The sequence below is a fragment of the Triturus cristatus genome, chromosome 9 (genome assembly GCF_964204655.1).
Source record: "Triturus cristatus chromosome 9, aTriCri1.1, whole genome shotgun sequence".
Taxonomy (NCBI): Eukaryota; Metazoa; Chordata; class Amphibia; order Caudata; family Salamandridae; genus Triturus; species Triturus cristatus.
The window spans coordinates 100,295,312-100,313,104 of record NC_140592.1 but is presented as its reverse complement, the minus strand read 5'-3'; positions in this window follow the sequence as shown (position 1 = coordinate 100,313,104).

Here is a 17,793-nt window from a genome sequence, read left to right as displayed (position 1 = left end):
AACAGATTAGCTCTCCAATCACAGAACCCATGGAGGTGCGAATTGGTAATTTTAAAGAAATGCATACATTTGTGGTCTGTGACTCAAGCCCTGTGAACTTCCTTGGGAGAGATCTGTTGTGCAAAATGAATTGCACTATATTTTACACACCGGATGGTGTTGCAATACAAACCCCAGATGAAGATGGAGTTTACAAGTTCATGTTAGCTAAACAGGGAACAGAAGTAAATGAATTATATTCAATGATGACACAAAACGAATTACCTGCAGAAGTCAAATTGACTGTAAATGCAGAAATATGGGATTTACTGGAAAAGAAATAGGATTAATTGCAAATGTAGATCACGTAAAAGTGACTGTGAAAGAAGGTGCTGGTTACCCGAATACCCGACAATACCCGACAATACAAAATGAGTCCAGAAGTAAAAGCAGGTGTCGCAGCAGAGATAGAGCGATTGATCGAACAATGTATCCTGAAAGAAATAATGAGTAGCCCTTGCAATTCACCCATAATTGACATTAAGAAACCTAACGGGAAATATAGGGTGGTTCAAGACCTCAGGAAAAATAACAAGATTGTTGTAGCATGCTGCCCAGTAGTGCCTAATCCAGCTGTGATTCTTTATCAGATACCATGGAAAGCAGGATGGTTCACAGTAATCGATTTATGTCATGCATTCTTTTCTATTCCATTGCATCCAGATAGCAAGTTTTTATTTTTGTTCAAATTTGAAGAGCATGTTTATGTCTGGAATAGTGTGCCTCAAGGGTACACTGAAAGTCCTTGAATCTTTAATCAGATTCTCAAAAGAAGCCTTGAATCTCTTCTATTGCTCAGAGAGTCAGTCCTGGTGCAGTATATTTACGACCTACTGGTGGCGTCAAACACACGAGAGGACTGTGTTACTGATTCAATTGCTTTTTTAAATCATTTGGCAAAGGGTGGACATAAAGTGTCCTCTGAAAAACGTCAGTTTTGTAAAAATTCAGTTAAATATCTGGGACATCAAATAGAAAGAGGTGTTAGAAGGGTGACCTCTGAAAGAATCAGAATAATAAGGCAAATGCAGTTGCCACAAACCCAAAAAGAAATCATAATGTTCTTGGAGTTGTAGGGTATTGTAGACGATGGACTGTAGGGTTTGCTTTACTAACCAAACCTCTGATACAAATGACCAGAAAGAGCGAAAGATCCTGTAGAATGGAATGAGGAGAGTATAGGATCTTTGAGAAAATTGTGGGAGTATTTATGTGAAGCACCCGCTTTGGTCATGTCAAAAGAATTTGCATTATTCTGCTATGAGCGGGGTAATTGTGCGCTTTCAGTTCTGACACAGAGACACGGATTAATTAGAAGGCCAGTGGCATACTTTTCTGCTACCTTGGATTCTGTGGCCTGCACATTACCAGGTTGCCTAAAAGCTGTGGCTGCAACTTGTGTAAGCATAGAACAGAGTGAGTCAAATGTGATAGGACACCCTGTCAAGGTGTATGTTCCTCATGCAGTGGTGATTTTACTGACCAGGACACGAACACAGTACCTTACTGCCAGTAGACTGACAAAATATAAGAGAATAATATTGGGAGCTGAAAATGTGACAATAGTGAGGTGTACCGTTCTTAATCCAGCTACCTTGCTACCTGATCCCTATGAGGAGGAAGTGAGAGATGAGGTTGAGCATGAATGTCTTAATGTGACTGAACTTAGCACCAAACCACATCCTGACATACAAGAAGAACCTTTGAAAAATGCAGAACATGAGCTGTTTGTAGACAGCTCATGCATGAGACATGAGGAGGGAGGACTGAGTGCTGCTTACGCTGTATCTACCTTAACTGGAATAGTCGAAGCATCCTATTTACCAGAAGTCAAATCTGCACAAGTCGCTGAATTGATTGCCTTAATTAAGGCATGCAAAATTGGGAAAAATTGGAGAGTAACCATATTTACTGACAGTCAATATGGTTATGGGATTGTGCATGAATTTGGCCAACTGTGGATTAGGGGTGGGCGGAATTTGCGAAAGTGACTTTCGCAAATCGCGAAAATGTTACAAATCTCCACAAACACGTGGAAATATCGCGAAGATGCAGAAGTTTTTTTTCAGCCCGTTCGCGGTATTTTCGGCATGGTCGCGGCTCACCAACTTACCTATGCGGTTGCTTGCTGGCACGGCCATCTTGTTTTCACTCTTCTCGCGTGCATGATCGCAAGAAGAAAGACGTGATCGCGCGACCAATGACATTACTGCGGGCGCGAACTGTCGCGAGACAGCGCAAATGGCTACCAACAATCCAATATCTTGTGGAGAACGCGACCGGATCGGGAAAACTTGTTGGCGAACGCGGGGATTCAGGTAAGGCGATCGCGCGCGTGTGAGAATGTATTATTTTACAGCACGAGCAAGAACCAAATTATCGCTAAGCTGCGGAATGCGGAAATTTTGACATTTTCGCGCTCTCCGCGGAACGCAAAAATTTTAAATTATCGCAATTTCCGCGAGCGGAACGGAAATTTAGCCCAGGCCTACTGTGGATGCAGAGGGATTTCCTGACTTCTTCAGGGACTCCTATTAAAGATGACATTTTTGTGAAAGAATTACTGGAGGCAATTCAATTACCAAAAGAGGTGGCCGTGGTTAAGTGTGCTGCTCACCAATCAGGAAATGACTATGTGACAGCAGGTAACTGATATGCGGACCAGGTTGCCCAACATAGTGCAAGGCATAAGATTGCCTTAAACAAGAAAATCGAAACTTGTGGAATCAGCTGCCAACTTATGCTGCTTGCAGGAGTGGGAACCTGGGAGGAGGTGAAAGATCTGCAGGATGTAGTAGACATAAGGGAAAAGGAAGAGTGGGTGAAAATAGGATGTCAAAGAAGGGCAGAAGATGGTGTGTCGGTTTGTTATGATGGCAGACCAGTCATGCCAGACAGTATGCTTGCGCCAATGGCTCGAATGTACCATGGAGACACACATGTGGGCAGGTATGCAATGATTCGACTTTTCAGACAAGATTGGTTTAACGCAAAGTTCAGGAATGTAGCAGAGAGCCATTGCCAGACGTGTTTATTTTTGTCAACAAATGAACCCTGGCAGGAAAACTGTGGTCTGCATGGGAAAGATTGGAAAGGCAGAAGGACCTTTTGTAAGACTTCAGTTAGATTTCATTCAACTGCCTGCTTGTCGAGGGTTGAAATATGTACTTGTCATAGTTTGTTTATTTTCAGAGTGGGTGGAAGCATACCCGACCTGAAGAAATGACAGCTTGACAGTGGCCAAACTTTTATTGCGATAACTCATTCCTAGATTTGGTTTTCCAGTAACGATTGAATCAGATAGAGGGTCTCATTTTAATAATGAAATAATTCAACTAATCTGTGAAGCGTTCAAAGTCGAACAGAAATTACACTGTGCTTACCGTCCAGAGACTTCTGGAGTGGTAGAACAATTGAATGGCACAATCAAGTCAAGACTCGGAAAGGTGTGTGCATCCACCCCACTGGAATGGCCTGATGCTTTGCCTCTTGTTCTGATAGGACTCAGAAGTATTCCAGACAGAAATACTGGTTTGAGTTCCCATGAAATACTCATGGGAAGAGCAATGAGACAAGCATGTGTACCAGGATACAAGCTGTTGAATATAACTGATGACTTGGTTTTGAAATATTGCAAAGAGTTGGGTGACAGAGTGCGTTCTAGCTCTCATCAGGTTGGGAAAGACGCTTTCAACAGACAGCTGAGCCCCTCGCATGACCTGAATCCCAGTAATTGGGTAGTTGTGAAGAATCACACTTGAGAATCGTGCCCGGCACCAAGGTGGGATAAACCGCATCAAGTTATATTGCCTAATTGGATTCATGCAAGCCATACCAAAAGGGTACCAGCTCCTGAAGAAGAAGGGTTACAATTGAAGCCAGAAATCGGTGGTGCTGAAGGTTGTGCAGCTGAAGAACTTCCTAAAGAAGATCCTGAAGTAGCTGCCCAAGATCAACCGAGCACTTATCAGGACGACTGGATCCCAGTGGTGGACATACCCGAAGTACTTATAAGAACTAGAAGTCAAACACAGGTAGATAGACAGGAGGAGAGTGAGGGCCAGACAGGTATAGAAGAAGTAGCTCAGGAAAGTAGGGAAACGAGGTTAGGGAGCCTGAGCAGGAACAGCTAAGGAGAGAACAATATACTCAGACAGAAGAAACTCAAAGTCCCATTCTGGAGTCTAAGGAGGGACAGTTAGGATTTAGAGAAACCGTTCAGGCGGAAGAAGGTAAAGAGGTAAAAATACCTGAACAGGACCAGATAGGCATAGAAACGCAAGTTCAGGATACAGAAGAAAAACCAGACATCACCAGTCCTGATCAGGGTCAGATTAAGGTAGATGAACACATCCAGGCAGAACAGGCCGAAATAATAAGCCCTGGACAAGGTCAGATAGTGAGGAAATCTGAAGACGAAGCTGATCAAGTTGTGCCAAAGTCTAAAGAAAATAAGAGGAGTCTTGAAGAACCTGGCAGTGCAGTGAAGTTTAAGAAAAGTCAAAAAGGTGATAATTGTCCAAGAATTATCAAGAGACTGAGATATCGACTTAAGACAATCAATGAAGAACCTGATCAAGTAAATGAAGTAACTAGTCAAGCTGGACCTTCCAAGGTAATACCAAAACAAAGGAGTAAAAGATTAAAGACATTGAATAACAAGTTAAAGGGCCCTGGATGGACGTATCTTATTCTTGAAGACTTTGAAAATTTTGATTTAAATGAAGAAAGTGATGAAGAACTGAGTGTTGAACAAATTAAAGAAGAAGTTATACCGACCTGAAAGAGAAAGGCGGCTTAGGTGTTATCTCATACACGGTTCTGAAGTTAAGAAGATATAATTTTCTTGCCCAAGATGTCTGATAATAATGTTGCTGGAAAACCAAAATAAAGCTGAATAAAGAATTGTTGTAGGATCTGCATATGTAGTTTAATATTAGCCCTCATAATATGGGTGATATTAGCAATAGCTATTCCCTATCTGATGGTTACTGACAAACAAATTAGTACTAACACACATACAGAAGTTGCAAACATTAAAGGAGATAGACTACAATTTAATGGGCGTGCGCGGAATAAGAAATTCCAGATTGTAGAGATAAGGTTTTACTTTAGTTTGTTTATTTTTCAATCAATGTCAAAAAAGCTTTAAGTTCCAACCAATGCATTTTGTTCTCCGTGGGAGAACTTCATCAGGGCTCCTATGAAATTGCGCCGACCAGTGCAAGGCCTGGTAATGTATAAGGTTCACAAATCTTATAAGGATTCCTGAGCTCTGCTCAAAATCTGTCCCAGTAAAAATATCTGGATCAATCCCGACCACAAGTACGACCTAGATTCCGGCTGGTAGTTCTCATTTATAAAGAATGCCATGAGTAAATGCCAAGAGCTCAGAGATGAATATATATAAATCCCTGCACCAAATCGGAGTCTGTGTAAAGGTTCAGTAGTTACTGTTATGCTCCCCACTTGAAAGACTACGGCAATCTGTATAATTTGCACATTTCTCGGCAAGATTTCAAGTATCTGAGATCAAAAGAATAGAGCCTTTGAGTGTAGTTAGGTCTCCAGACATTATTCTGGAGTCTTAAGAGGGGAAAAGTTCCCACGGCTGTATTGTGCCCGTTCGTATGACCAGTAATTCGGAGTGCTGATCTGGAGCACAGAGGCATCAATAGATGGTTGATGCCAGGGCATGCTGCACCGGAACTATATATACATCAGAACTGGCATGAGGTGCAGAAATTTGTAGTCAACTGTCTTTTCTATTGTTCTTGTGATTAAAGGAGATAGAGTAGACTTGGAAACACCAGATGAGCTAGATTTACACCACACTGTAGATAAGAATGAAACTGATTTAAATGTATTTGCAAATCTCTTAGTACATTATGTAGAAACTATGGAAGTTAGTGATTGTTACGTTTGTATGAAATTGCCAAGCTCAATAGCTGAAGGGGTAACGTATCATCATTTACCCTTGACATATGGAATTTCATGTAGTGTACTGGCTAGTTTATTCTATAGAACTGGAAAACTGCAGCATTATTATTTAAGTGTAGATGTAATATGTTCAGAAGTTCCCATGCGAAAGAGCATGAACCCTGTCCTTAGTACTAGAGACTCACAATTCATGGGTGAATATTTCCTAACAATGAAGACAATAGATATAGCTGATGAACATAAACACAAAATAACCTGTAAATTACATGAAGAAGAAAAGATATATTTGAATTTAGTAGAAAACAGGAGACAGGATTTCCAAAGAAGAGCCTCTGAACCGAAACCTCAGATACCTAAATGGGCTGAAAGGGAAGACCTTTTAGTAACTGGCAAGACTCATGCTGCTATGTTTCTGGACTTTGAAAAGAAAGGGAAAATCTGCCTCCATAGACTTAAAACAGAATATAACAACTAGGGGTGGGCGACAATTTCCGTTCCGCTCCCGGAAATTGCGACAATTCGACATTTCCGCGTTCCGACCGGAACGCGGAAATGCCGAATTGTCGCAATTTCCGGGAGGGAACGGAAATTGTTGCCTGGCCAATATAAATAAAGCAGGTGCCCGAGTTGAAGTTCAAATTCAGTAACGCATTCATCGGAACAATACATTCGGGAGCTAGGTCGAGGCTGGGCAGGTGTGCTGTTCTCCCCATATCGACCGTCAAAAACTAGCTGTGGTCCTACCTGTCGCGCAATCCCCGTGTAGTTCCTGACACCAGCTGCTCCTCTGATCGGTCTCTGGCCCGCGGCGTCTCTGGCCCACGGGCGGCATGTGAACTGCATGGAAGCCCCGCCCCACACACCAGCGGTGGGCAACATCTTCCGCCCTTTCCCCCACTACGATGGACAGCTGACTCGAGGGACCCGCAACCTGTAGCGGGCGGCAGCGGCAGGCCGGAAGCACCAATTTCCGCGATCACGGAAATATCGCGTGATCGCGGAAATTGCTTGCATTCTCGCGAGAATTGGCGGAAGTGCCTTCCGCCAATTCCGCCCACCCCTAATAACAACATATTTATTGGTTCCAGTGAATATGAACATAACTTCTTAGTAATTGGGGGTTGGGGACTAAAAGGAGGAACTGATTCAGTATTTCCTGGAATTTATTATATTTGTGGAAACAAAGCCTATTTTAGGTTGCCTGATCACTGGTATGGGAGTTGCTATTTTGGAATAGTATTCCCTAAAGTCTATCATGTTAAAAAAATCACTGGAAACAATAATGACAGTAGTGGACTAACAAGATATAAAAGAGCTAGTTTTTCTGAAATAGAAGGTGATATATTTGGTGCATTGATACCTTCAGTGGGAGTTCTGCTAAATTCTCGAAAAATGTGTCAATTGTCAACAGTAGTTGATCGGTTATCTACTGACACTGCTGGAGTTTCTACTGATCAATACAGAATTAGTTGCTGTCAGATCTATGGTTTTGCAAAATCGACTTGCCCTTGATATCTTATTGGCAAAAGAGGGTGGAGTCTGTAAAATGCTGAAAGCACAACATTGTTGCAAGTATATACCTGACAAAAGTGTAGAGATTGGAAGATATATTAAACATATTACACATTTAGAAGAAGAACTGGAACCATTGGAGGTTGACAGTGTATGGAAGAAAATAACAAATAGTTTTTCTACTATCAGTAGTTGGTTTTCTAATATAGTTAAAGGTATCTTAGGTCAAATATTATTCCCAATCATGGGCATAACTTTGCTTGTTTGGTTGATAATGTGTTTCCGCAAATGCAGTGGGAAAAGAAAAAGGTACGAAGTGAATGAGAAAGGTAGAAAAAGAAAATTAGAAGAAATACGACTTGAAGAATTGAAGGGAAATATGTACAAAAGACTGAAAGGATCACAATTTAAGAAAGATAAGGGAAAGAATGGAAGATTTGAAGACATCGAAATGGTAGAATGCTAAAGTTGGCATCTGATTTAAAAAAATTTAGTGATGGCATAAAATGCCGTCAGAGAGGGGATTGATGGAGCAAGGTTTCACATAAAAAGAAACTTGCTCGTAATCATTCCTCTCGAATAACCTGTAACTCTATAATCAGCCTGTCCGTCAGTACTAACAGTGCACCACATTCAACATATTGTATCTAGGGGACGCTTTTCTATGTGCCTTACTAATGAATTACCCGAGTGTCCTAAAATGGTCGCCGAAAATGTGGGAACTTTTCTGCGCATGCATCTACTACATCTACGTAGTATGACGTTTTCTGTCGCTTGGGGGAAAACTCTGCAGCTGTGCAATAGCTTCTAAAATGGCCGCTTAAAAGTAATGCACTAACGCACATGCTGAGCTGAAACTAACCCATGCAAGCTCTACTAATCTATTAATGCAAAAAGATTTATTAAGTAAATGGGGTTAGAGTCGAAGTAAGTGGTTTACAGAGAATTCATTTAAGTTTGCATTCTAACGTGTTTTTTCTTTGACTTTATTAAATAGTTCACATTTGGGCCTTGGAGGGGGACCGCGTCTCTGTTTCCTTGTGGCTTCTAGGCCTGGGCGGTAAATTCCGTTCCGCTCGCGGAATTTGGGTAATTTCGCGTTCCGCGGAGAACGCAAAATTGCCCAGAATTCTGCTTTCCGCAACTTCGTGAAATTTTTTGCTTGTTCGCGTTCTCAAAATGAGTGTTCGCGAGATATTTCTCCCCGAGCACGCAAACAGCGATTGTGAACAGGAAAAAAGCATCGCGAACAAGTAATTCCGCGTGTTCGCGGAATTTCTGCGTGTTCGCGGAGATTTTTTACCGTTTCGCGGAGATTTGCGTAACGCGATTACGCAAATTCCGCCCACCCCTAGTGGCTTCCACGCATGTTCAAACATCTGCTTATTCTGAACAAGTGAACTAAATTGACTGTCTGCCAAACCCTTAACCCAGCAAGGACATGGGAAACCAACTTTTGACCCTACAAGAGTAAAGAGAAGCAACATTGTAAAAGAGACTTATCGCTCCACATATGAAATGCTTGTGGGAATAAAGCTTGTGGGTATTAAAATTAAGGGGCGGGGGAACTAGACAATAGACTAAAGAAAATTATCGCACTTAGTATGGTGTGATGTCCTCACCCCACTACTTGGCCCAATCAAATTGCGGGTGAACTTGGAATTGAAACATTTGGGGGTGGATCATACATTTGAATTGGTATAACAGAGGTAAGTTCTAGATAGTTAGACACACTTGATGCTGAGATGCTGATGCTATGCTGAGATAGTGCCCGATTTTGCTGCAATCTGACTGAAGAATCCAACACTAGGGAAATTCGCGGAACAACGAGGAGGCACATCTAGGAAAGGGTCCGGACGAGCCCGAGCCGGAGAGAGTAGCACCAGAGAGGGGTGTAACGCTGGCGTAACACTAGACGAGGTCACCTTTTCCCTGTCCTGAACCTGTCCTGAATCCTTAACTCTCTGATGTCGGGGTCCTCATACCATACGAGGTAAGTATAACTGCAGGGTTAATGCTCCGTACTTTCTCTCAGTTCTTTCTCTCCTCTGGTGCTGTCATTGCAAGAATGTATTAATGCAAACTGATCATAAGCTATCTGTACTATTTTCCTGATGGAGACTTCTGGAATATCCATGTGTATCTTGATTTGACTAAGAAAATTATTAATTTAGATAAACTTTTAAAACTCCTTCCGAGTTTGTGGTTCATTAAACAAAAGTTAAATGCATTATCATATTTCCTCCCTGTTCTAATCTACTACTAGATCTTATTGAATTGTTCATTTAGTCAGGAGACAGGAGTGGTAAGAATACTGGTGTAAAGGTTTCCTAGGGTAAAATAAAATTGATGACCAGTGGATATTTACTAGCTCATTGAGTGTGTGAATGTATATGGGCCCAAATGAGAGTTGTGTGTATTAATGTATAGAGCTGGTAAACTACGCTGCATCAGGTTCCCCTAGCAAACATCATTTAGTGCTTGTTGGCCTCGCAGTTTTTTGAACAGATACATTTGAAATGATTGTCCTTTGGCTCTGCATCATTGTAATTGTGATACATTTAGTGGTGGTCGCCATGCAAGGGCTACTCTCAAAAGGTGTCCTGAATTTTCCTTCAGGATGTCTTTCCCTAGCCAATATCTGGACCCCTACACAAATAGTTGTTGGATGAGTTCTTTTAGTGTGCTAGCTTCTCTGTTGGTCTTTTCTTTTCTTGAGAGGTCACCCAAACATTGAGGTTCCAAAGGAAATAGCTCTACCGTGTGAAATACTGTGGTAGACACACAAAGTATGAAACCCCTACAAACTGTTATCCTTTTGCTCTATATTGATACTTAGAGTCTTATTGAGCATCCTCATGTACCTTTCCACCTCTTTCTTGGCTTGTGTGATGTGAAATGAGCGAAATCCACAACACTGTGAGATAAGAATGAGCTCCCCCATCCCAAAAGCATTGTGTGTTGCTTTACTGAGTTTCTGACTCTCAATCCTGCAGGTAAATGTATTCATGAGTCTTTTTTTCCTACCTGAAGGCATTCCTCCCATCTTTGTTCTGCATAATCTCCACAGGGAACAATCTGACGGGCGCTCTGACTAAGCCATGAGGTTGACATGTTTTTGGTGTCTCAAGTATTTAATTGCCTTTTTGATTAGGGTAATTTGGCCCCTTACCAGGTAATTGGCCAGTCAATAAACACTATGGTAACATGGACACAGAGGACAACAAAAGGTGCTCAGAAATGTATATGGGGAAGATGAAAGTCACAACTGCCTATAAGTGGTGCTCCAGGGAAAAGAGGGTTGGTTAACATACAACCCTAATAAGCCCACCAAGAGAGAAAGACACAGTATGTAAGCAAGCAAATCTAGGCACCCAACAGGTTTAGAAAATCAGTCCTGAATCCAGTAATGATAAATCACAATCCACTTTAATCCAATTCCTCTGTTCGGGCCAAGAATGTGTCATCGAAAATCTTCACATTGGTCCAGTAGAGATTCTTACAACCAGTATGCATTCCAAACATATAACGGTAGTATAGCCAATACAGAATTCTACATCCACAAAGAACTTCTCGACTTCTTCAGGGTATATACAGGCAAGGTATCCATTCAAGAAAGGGTATCATCGTACTCCTCATGTGAGTAGTGGTGTGGTAATTGGACAGGTTGTCACCACCAGGTCTGCGGTACTGGAGAATGGCTACGTTTGCAGTGCAGTGCGTGTGGCGACATGAATACTGGTACCAGGGCCTTGTGGTCAGTGGTGACCTTGAACACTTTACCGTACTGGTACAGATGGAAGTAAACACAGCCCCATTTAATGGCAAGAGCATATTTCTCAGTTTTCAAATACAGGACTTTGCTTTGTTGTTTTGTTCTTGAAGAGTACAGCCCCTCAAATAATCCTCAGCCAATCAGGCTAACATCCAGCAGTAGTTGGGTCTTCTTTTGTGGTACCTTCCTCAGAAGAGCTTATTTTTATGCTATGGGATGCAGTTTAATGTACATCAGACAACTTTAAATTGAATTGAATCTTAGTGAGTTAGACCGGAGATTCCATCAGGGTAACTAGATTTGAGATCATTTTCCCTCAGTAGCTGGTCATGACTAGAAAGTTGCAAACCTCTGATACATTATGTGGTGCTGTGTCACTCCGAATATCTTCAGCCTTTTGGGAGTCAACACTTACAGCTCCATTCCAAATGACGTAACCTAATAAAGGGATTTCATACTTTAGAAAGTTCCACTTGCCCCAGAGTAGAGTGAGGTCACAATCTGTGAACCTTTGGAGGATAGATTGAGGATAGCAGTAGTAGTCTGTGTATTGTCATCATACATGGTAAATGTCGCGGACATGCTTGTCCAGATAATTTTTTACTTCTAGGAAATGGTACATAACGTGAAACTGGCAGATGGGATTTTTCTCATTGGAATCTTATTTTTGGGACCACACCTGAAAACACACTCAAAGTGGTGGGGCTTCCTACAACTTGAGCTTGTTTTCACTTGTGCTTTCACATGGACATAGGATGGGCGTCTGTGTCACAGTTACTGCACTAAAGGTTTCTCTTGTACATTCCGATCTTTGTATCTACCGCTTGCACAGAATTGTTGATGTTATTTGAGGGCCTTAAAATGTTCTGACTTTATTTGATGGTCGAATCGGATTCCCTCTGATCCATGTGGATGTTGAACAGTTCATGTGATCACCTAAGCACCAGCATGGTGTCCAAAATCATTTGGGGGGTGTGGAGAACCAGTCTCAGAAGAATGCAGGAACAACATCTCTGGATCATTTGGGCTTTCACTTCCATCACCGGGTCATCACCCATGCAGGTGACAGCCATTTCTCAAAGCCAGTCACTGAAGTTATCAATTATCTTGCCATCCATTTAAAGGGCTAGGCACAGCTTGAGACTCATTGCCAGGGTGAAGATATGGGCGGAAATGTGTGTTCAATTTGCCACAATACCCTCATAGTTAGCATAATTCCCCTTGCTAGGCCGATTTAAAAACATCTTAACGATCTCTTCCCTTGTGAGGCAGAGAGTATGGAACACATGACAGCATGGTTCTTCCACCAAGTTGCACAAAAACTGTTGTTCAGACAGCTCATCTATGTACACCATGGAGGGACAGAGGCGGTTGCATCTACCAATTTACTAAACAGTAGTAGGGGGTAGGCCACGACACATGAAGAATGGGCACAGTGCCAGGTAATAGCAAGCCACATGCTGGAGGGGCAACAAACCCTGGAACGACAGCAGGCCCGGCTGCTACAGCTTGGCCATCATCTCCCTTGGTGAGCATGGATGGAATGTACAGCAGAGTTTCCTAGTTTTTAATTGTAGTGAATTAAGTGCCACAAACTGAGCACCTGTTTCAACATCCTGCGCATGCTACGGAAGATCTTCCGGTGGATCCCCACCGAGACCAGGAAGACGGTCACCCAGGCCCTCGTCACCAGCCGACTGGACTACGGCAACGCCCTCTACGCCGGAACCACCGCCAAGCTCCAGAAGAGACTCCAGCGGATACAGAACGCCTCAGCCAGTCTCTTCCTCGACATCCCCCGAAGCAGCCACATCTCCGGACATCTGAGAGACCTGCACTGGCTCCCCGTCAACAAGAGAATCACCTTCCGTCTCCTCACCCACGCACACAAAGCCCTACACGACCAAGGCCCGAGCTACCTCAACAACCGCCTCAACTTCTACGCTCCCAAACGCCATCTCCGATCAACCAGCCACGCCCTCGCCGCCGTCCCCCGCATCCGAAGAGCGACAACAGGATGAAGGTCCTTCTCCTACCTGGCCGCCAAGACCTGGAACTCCCTCCCGACCGACCTGCGCCTGACCCAAGACCACCTCTCCTTCAGGAAGAAGCTCAAGACCTGGCTGTTCGAGCAGTAGCGGCACCCCACCCCCCTCCCCCCCCAAGCGTCTTGAGACCCTCCGGGTGAGTAGTGCGCTTTATAAATGTCTTTGATTGATTGATTGATTTTTGGGGAATTGGCTCACTAGAAAACACATAGCATAATCCAATCACGCAGGGTCGCTGTCGAGCAAACTTTGTCAAAATTCATTTATTGTTGTCCTGCTTCCTATCAGTGTACATTGCTATTGAAACTTTCATTCTGGAATGAGTTTCCCCAGTTCAATTTCCGTAGAAAAAATAGGCAAAAGTGTCAGCTTGTGTCAACTAAGCCTGACAAGCACACAGTATGCACTTGTGTGCAGCTGTACTTGCTCCAGTATGCAGAATCAATGCTGTGCAGCCAGATCACTCCAGCACTGAATGTCTTCCTTGTCTCTTCAAATCTCTGCATACTGAAGGAGGCGCACTGCACAGCACAGAAGGATATATCAGTGCTGGGGAGCCAGAGAGCAGCAGCAGCAATGACAGGAATTCGATAGGCAGGGTTGACTGGACTGCCATGTCATAGTGAACTGTGAGTTTGGACTGGACTGGATAGTGGACTCTGGTAGTAAGAAGCCAGGAGGATGACATTATGTGTGTCCGGCCTCGTCACCAATGTAGAAGGGTGCAGGTAGGCCCTTGTTTCTATTGCTGATCTACCCCTTGGCAGTGGGACACAGTATATGCACAGTTCTCTAGTGCATCAGAACTGACCATGGACAGTCAAGTTCCCATTTATTTAGACCCTCTTTTGGGCTTAGTGTACAGGTAGAAGGGATGTGTATGTGTGAATGTGACGGCCAGGTCGCACATTACAGCTACCATGGGGAGCCCCTGAGGGAGACATTAGCGCCAAGGTGGCATTCCATGGGTGGTACATGGTTGTTCCCATGCAACCACCCAAGGGTTTTGATATTTGCTAAAAAAGGTAGACAGGGGTTTGGAGCAAAAAACAGCACCCATTTCATTTCCGACTTTGCATGTGTGCTGCACTGCACAGCACTCATAAAAAGAGGGAAACGTTTAAAAGTTTGTCTAAGCATAGTTTTTTGTACTGGAGGGCCGCTTTCAGCACACGCACAAATGAACTTGATGCCAGTCTTTTGTCACCAGAGGTTATTTGGAGCCTTGACAGGGGAAAGGAAGAACTTTCTAGAAGTGGGGGTAGTATAGGCAGTTCCCCCACTTCAAAGGCTGGCACCAGGTAAAATATTGGACCTCCGGAGTCACTCTTATCGGATCACGTCTGGCTTTTTGGAAGGCTCAGAAGAAAGAATGGTATGCTGCCCAGCTACTGGAAGGACTGCCCTGCTGCCCTGTTCTAAAAGGAGTGCCCTGCTGCACTACTGCCTGAGAAAGCAAGACTGGACCTGCTCCTTGAACCCAGAACCACCAGATTAACTCTAATAGCTAGCTGGCTGGCCTTCTGTGTGACTACAACGACTTCACAAGCTCCAGAGACTTGCCCTACATCTGACCAGTTGTCCTGACCCAGCTGAACTTGCCTGTGTCCTGCTGCTGGCCTCTACTGGAATAATTCCTGATCCCCAAGATGTGTCCTTCAGGTCCTAGACCCTTGGCTTGCATCAGATTGTACTCCTCCTTGTCCAGCTGTGGGTACCCTCAGAACCGACGCAGTACAACACAACTCCATGTACGACCTTACATCGCAGCACCTCGCAGCTCCTGATCGGCAGGCTCATCAGAACTGACACAGTGAGACGCAATTCAATGCAAGACCTCACATTGCAGAACCTCGCAGCTCCTGATCGACAGTCTCATTGGAACTCACACAGCACAATGCAACTCAACGCAGCCCCTTGCAGCTCCTAATCGGTGGTCTCTTTGAAACCAATGCATCTTAAGGCAGCGCGACGCAGGATCTCACCTCTCAGCCCAAATACAACCAGGTACACTGTGCAGCAGACCGAACTCCAGCCTGTACCTAACCAATGCCCCATCACGCTCACACTGAACTTGTGACATTGTCCCTATTGCGCTTGACCAGGTAAATACAGCTGGTGCTTTTCAGTTTTAGGAGCCGCTTTTACTTAAGACTTTGAAATTGCATGTCTCCAGTTCTACTGATGGGATTTTTGTCGTTCTGATTTCATCTAATTTATTTCAAATTGCTCTATTTTTCTAGATTGGAATAGGATTTTTATTGTATTGTGTTTTCACTTTATTTCAGATTGAGTGCTACATAAATACTTTACACATTACTTAAATGCGTTGTTCCAAGCTGTCAGAGGGCTAGGCACAAGTTAATGTAGTGAATCTTTGTGGTTCACCCTGACAAAGATTGTGGTTGTTGTGTGAGAAGGGTCCTCACCTACATCAACCAATAACCCCAATTCTGACAAACGCATTTTGCTAAGTACATGAAGCCCCGCATGGTATACAATACTCTTGCCTAGAAAGGACTTAAGCAAATACAACTGCATTTGCTAATTCTGTTTTTATTTCCCTTTTATTTTTGATTCTTGTTAATTTGTTATCAGCCTAGTATTGATGTTAGTAACGTCTTACAATTGTTGTCACAATGAATCAGCAGATCAGAGAAGTATTTTTTTTTGTGCTCCATAGTCTTTTTTCTCCTCCTATTTCCTTTACCCTACAAAAAGCAGAGAGAACTGCATATGAATATCTGCGCTCTGCATTAAATCCGATTCTAAAATAGAGAGTGTGACCCAGATCCATCTTCATTAATGACTAATGAAATGTGGTGTCCTGTCCCTTGCTGATCTTGCACTTTTGTGAGAAGTTCCATAAAATGGTTCCATTTCACCTTAAATGAATAGATTTCTTCTCAAACTGTTTCAGTAAGACATTACAGCTTCATTGTTTTGGGCATGGAAACAATGCCCTGCTCCCCACTTAAGCATAACAAGCCAGCTCCTATGCTCATCATATGAAGCCCACGGTAGGGCTGCATAAATCAATCTTAACTGCGGATTCTGAACTGCATTGCTCATTCAGGGACTGCCTATGGCCCCTATGGCTGCGGTGCAGGGTATTCCACCCACTCCTGTGCATTGCTCTTCTTCAGCCTTGTCAGAGATGTGAGGATAATGGGAGTTCACTTCCTGTATGGGAGAGGGATCCAAGGACTTCCTTAATGCTCAAAGCCCAGCTCAGAGGTGTGGGTTAAACCAGGCTTTCCAGTATTGTGGGAGGGTTTATGCACCTTGTCCAGGTGTACACAAAAGGCCAGATTTTGGAAACAAAAATGCACACAATGCAGCGCAGCACCCATAGAGACTGCACTGCGCTGTGTGACGGGATGGGAGCAGGAGGGGCGTAAGACAGGACCCCGCGGTGCGGCGGGGCCCCAAGCTCCAGGGCCCCCCCTCAGCACAGCACTTGGGCTGCAGAGCTCCTGACTGAGCCCAGGGGGGGCCCCTCCATGTCTCTTGCAGGGAGGCCCCCTCGAGTTTCCTTACGCCAGTGGAGGGCACCATATCTACAGAGCTAAGGCTCTCTCCTGCCCTCTCTCTAGTGCCTGCACTGATTTCAGAAGCCCTGCGCCAGGCACACACCTTGGCGCCATAGCGCTAGGATGCGTGCCTAAGTCTAGCATAGGTTTTTTTACAGGAAGAGTACCCCTCCTGTACAAAATACTATGCATAGACAAGTTTAAACACTTTTCCCACATTGTATGTGGGCTGCACAGTGCAGCATGCATACAAAGGCGGAAAAGAAAGGAGCAATGAAAATATTTCTCCCGTTTACACCTCCTTTGAATTGGCGATAACCTTAGGAACTAAACCCTGTCTACTTTTGTTTGTAGGTAGGGTTTTGCATGAAAAGGCATGGGTGGTTGCATGGGAATGTCCATGTACCATTCTTGTAACACCCCCTTGGCACTAAGTAATGCAAAGCAGTGTTCTGCGCTGCGTTGCGTTACTTTTAGGACACTTTCCAGTGCAAAACAAGTTTTGTGCTGGAAAGTAGATTAGGGAAAATAACATTTTGTGCCGGTTTGTGACGCTAACCCAGCACAAAATGTTTGTAAATCTACCCCTTAGTCTCATTGGAATTCACAGCCCACTGTTTCCTGGGATTGCCTTAAGCAGTTGTCTGTCATTCCTGGGTCAAGAAGACATGAGAGGACCCTCCTCGCTGTGTTTCTGGCTTTTCACCTGACAGCTTGTCACAGGGAAAGAGTCACAGCTGTTGTGTCGGATAGGTCTGTCGGTCTGCACACTGTACCAGGACAGACGTATTCTGAGGGAATAGCTGCATTTGAACTGTGGATGGTATTCTTCAGGGTGACCTTTTCGGTGCTATCCTGGGAGGTTAGTTTTCCCAGAGGAGAGATGTGGCGCAGCGGCCAGAGCAGCTGACGATGGAGTGTGAGGCTCATGGTTCGGTCGCTGGAG